Below are 5,000 nucleotides of genomic sequence, written 5' to 3'. Positions count from 1 at the left end.
AAGATTAGATTAAAAATCTAATCATTTTAATTTAGGCCTATTTAATTGAATATCCCATGTCTTTTGATCTAGGAAAGAAGGAAACAGTAATTCAGTAACTTTTTGATGTTGGTTATGTCATTACAAGTTGAATCCTAAACTTCTTGGCTAGATTAATAGTTAATAATGATAGTTTTAGTGCCTTTCATTCTGTGCTCAAAATATGAGTCATCAGCTGTTGCTGCGGCTTTAGGCTTCACTAGTTCAATGCAGAGCTGAGAGTAGGGGATGTGGACACTGGATGGACCTGGACTGGTATCACTACTTTTGTATTGGTATCTTCTGGACTATCACTGAAGGAGACATACTGTACGTAGAGAATGTTTCTGAAGTATATCTGTAGGTAAATCTGTGTGTAGCACACATTTACACATATACAAACACACACACACACACACACACACACACACACACACACACACACACACACACACACACACACACACACACACACACACACACACACACACACACACACACACACACACACACACACACACACACAGAAAGAGGGGGAGAGAGGGATTAATGTTTGATGTGGGAGATGCTGTTGTTGGCGGATGCTGTTGGGGGCGGATGCCTGGGGCGCTACACAGTAAATGTTGTGGTGTTACTTCAGCACTTATAGAGTTCATTTGAGTCCAAATGATGTCAAATCAACTCTCTAAGTGTTAAATGAGCACTGCAGAATTTACTGTGTATGTTGGAATAACCACACAGCAGATCTCAGATCAGTGGAGAGATACCTACACATCACACATGGTCACCCCCTGAGACATTTACACACACGTGTAAGGCTAGCTGGGACCCCAGCGTTAGCCTCCAAGCCAGCCCTGTATAATGGATAGCCTAATAGGATTGTATAAGCACAGCACAATACACACACACACACATGTGCATGTGCACGCACACACACGCACGCACGCGCGCACACACACACACACACACACACACACACACACACACACACACACACACACACACACACACACACACACACACACACACACACACACACACACACACACACACACACACACACACACATGCCCGCGCCCGCACACACAGACACACAGACACACACACACACACACACACACACACACATGCCCGCGCCCGCACACACAGACACACAGACACACACACACACACACACACACACACACACACACACACACACACACACACACACACACACACAGGGTGGGCAGGGAAGAATGGCAGAACCATATGTATTGTGAATGGCGAACCTCTGGGTTATACATATGCACGCACGCACGCGCGCACACACACACACACACACACACACACACACACACACACACACACACACACACACAGCAAGAGGAAAGAGGTACAGCAGGGGGGAAAGCAGACAATCTGTGTGTGTACGTGTGCGTGTGTGTGCAGTGCACGCATGCGTGTTTGTATGCATAATGTGCACTTGTGTGTGTTTGTTCAATATGTCTCGTCCAGAAATATATGCAGCCATAGGGCTGCTGAAGGCTTTCTTTAAGACATAGGAGTGATGGGGTATATTTGGATTTCAATAAGGTCCATCAATGCGTCTGCCTCTGGCCTTGGACGCTAAGACGCAATGAATGCATGAATACAGAAAGCAAAGAAAGTAAATACACAATGCGATAGCAAAAAAACAACAACAACAAGTGAACAAACACATCAACAAACAACAGCAAGAAAAAAAAATCACACAACAAACTAGGAATGCACTCAGAGAGTACAGGCCTCTGCCAAGGAAGCTGCTTGATAGAGCATTTGACTATGTTACATCCTGTTTTCTTTCTAAGTCTTTCTGCCTTCTTTTTGTGGAGTTAGAAACTGGAATGTCAAAATTCGCCCTGTCCTGCAATTCAATTTGTGGTCACTAGGGGCATCTAGATTTCTTGGCTAGCAATAGTGAAGAATCTTAAATTTTTCTAAAAAAAAATCCTGGTTCTTGTTCCTGATCTGGATCACCACTAAAATGTAATCATTTGTTCATTTGGTCATTTCCAACATCTCCACAAAGTTTCAACCAAATCCGCTCATGAGTTTGTGAGTTACAGTATCATGCTGACAAAAAAAAAAAAAAAAAAGGCAGACAAACAGACAGACAAACAAACCAACACAACCCGAAAACATAACCTCCTTGGCGGAGGTAATAAACAGAGAGAACGGAGAAAAAATGATTGTCTTTTTTGGAGGGTCTTGCATGTGACTTGAATTAGGACTCTTGCATCTTTGTTTGAGTGCAGAGCAGATGCTGGTACCAACCTCCTCTTAGAACAATTGGTCAATAGTTCAAATGTCATTTTGAAGTCAAATTGTGTATGGCTGCCAATGAAATGCTATCTAAATTAAATTTCATTGCCCACAGCATTTCAACAAGAAGTACAAGGCCTCAAATTATTGACTTTTGTGGTCAAATTATTCCAAGTTTCATGTTTCATGCCTCAGCCTTTACCCTCGCTCTAGCTCTAGTTGTGTGTGTGTGTGTGTGTGTGTGTGTGTGTGTGTGTGTGTGTGTGTGTGTGTGTGTGTGTGTGTGTGTGTGTGTGTGTGTGTGTGTGTGTGTGTGTGTGTGTGTGTGTGTGTGTGTGTGTGTGTGTGTGTGTCCTCTCCTTGTGAGTCCGATTGGAGGAAATCTCACTGATGACTTGACGGAACTTCAAAGGCTGTGCATTAAATGTGAACACACACAGACACATACAGTATACACTTGCATGCACACACACACGTATGCACGGACGCACACACGCACACTGGCACGCATACACACACACGTATGCACGGACACATGCATACACACACACACATGGATGCACGGGCGCACGCACGCACACTGGCATGCACGCACACACACACACACACCCGTATGCACCAGACATGTACACACATGCACGCTAGCACACACACACACACACACACACACACACACACACACACACACACACACACACACACACACACACACACACACACACACACACACACACACACACACACACACACACACACACACACACACACACACACACACACACACAAATGTAAAGGGGTAGTGCAAAAGACACACTCAACCGTGCATAACCACACTCACACACAAGTGCAGAGGCATAGAATGTAAGACACACACATGCTCTCCCACACATAGACGCACAAGCATGTACACACACACACACACACACACACACACACACACACACACACACACACACACACACACACACACACACACACACACACACACACACACACACACACACAGAGGGATAGAGTGTGAGAGAAGAGAGGGAGGATTAAGGTTAGGGGGAAATTATTTTTTACTGAGAAAAACTATAAAAGTCAGGAAAACTAACTTTAGCATAGACTTCATAAGTAGGGAAAAAAAAAAGAGAGAGAGAGAGAGAGAGAGAGAGAGAGAGAGAGAGAGAGAGAGAGAGAGAGAGAGAGAGAGGAGAGAGAGAGAGAGAGAGAGAGAGAGAGAGAGAGAGAGAGAGAGAGAGAAAGAGAGCATGTTGTGTGCGTGTGTATGTGCATGTGTGTTGTGAATGTGAAAGAGAGGGCTGCACAGCGATATTCAGAGGTAGAGGATGGGCTGAAAAGCATGTGAGAAATAAAGAAAAAGGAGTGGGTAAAAGACCAAGGCAAGAACAGAGAGTCAGTCCAGTGATCCAAAGGGACTTACAGTTATTTAGATACAGGGTATTACAGTTTTTTTCAAGTGCTAATAAGCACTTACCCATACTTTGGATAGGCCTACTTTTTCTAAACTCTTAACACAGACTACCACCTACCAAGCACTATTGGCCAAACTGTTAATTTTCTTCTCAAAAACACACACTGTTAAATATACACAAAGAAATGCATTCATTGACTGCTAATTGTGTGAAAAAGGCATGTAATGTGTCAACTGTATGGCAATGGAAAGCCCTTGGTGTGCTAACTGTAGTAAGAGTTTTGCAAATGTCGCTGAGGTTTGAAAAAAAACTGTAGTTACAGGCCCTGGAGCAATGTGGGGGTAGGTGCCTTGCTCAAGGGTACTTCAGCCATGGATGAAGGTGATAAGGAGATGGGATCTGAACCTGCAAACCTCTGATCTAAGGGCCAGCGAAGCATTGAGCCATGGCTACCCCCAAATGAGATACCTATTTCAGTTTGTAAAGTTATATAACTGTGAGTGTCTGTGTGCGTATACAGTATGTGCATTTATATGCTTTAGTGTGTGTGTGTGTGTGTGTGTGTGTGTGTGTGTGTGTGTGTGTGTGTGTGTGTGTGTGTGTTTGTGTGTTGACATGTTTCTCTGTGGATTTGTCTTCGTGTGCATGCCTGTTAGTGTGTGGCTTGTTTCCACATACTCCGCTCTCTTTCTCTCCATCTCTGTCTCTCTCTCCAATCTCTTTGATATTTGAGATGGAGAAGTAGATGTGAGGCGCTAAGCAAAAATATGCCAAGGGCCCCCCCAAGGTAAACTGAAGTCATCCAGTCGACTTGGTTTACTACCGGCACGGAGGCATGCTACTATTACTATGTCAGAACGCTATAAAGGACTTTTAAAAAAAGCACAACAAAATACCTCCTCTTAATGTATGTTCTCTACAAGTCTTCTGTTGTCCAGTCTTGCACTTTAAATGTCTGTATGAGCAATGTCTACGTCCATACTGTCTATGTCCATGTATGAGTACTGTCTATGTCTATACTGTCTATGTCCTTACCTAGATTAGTCTATGTCTGCATGGGAGAGCAAGAAACGCAATTTCAAATTCTTTGTATGACCAGTGCATGTAAAGAAATTGACAATAAACTTGACCTGGAGAGTGATTAGATGTGCTGTTTACAATGTTTGGTCGCTCCTTTCATTGTTTTGGCGTGCTGATTAGAAAAGCCGACTTGATGATGGACAAGGCTACTGAGTAAATGATTCAATAAAATATTCGGGTGATAGAGAGATCATAATCGCA

Source organism: Engraulis encrasicolus, chromosome 1 (genome assembly GCF_034702125.1).
Source record: "Engraulis encrasicolus isolate BLACKSEA-1 chromosome 1, IST_EnEncr_1.0, whole genome shotgun sequence".
In the NCBI taxonomy this organism is placed as follows: domain Eukaryota; kingdom Metazoa; phylum Chordata; class Actinopteri; order Clupeiformes; family Engraulidae; genus Engraulis; species Engraulis encrasicolus.
The sequence above is the reverse complement of the archived record's forward strand: the minus strand, read 5'-3'. Positions refer to the sequence as shown.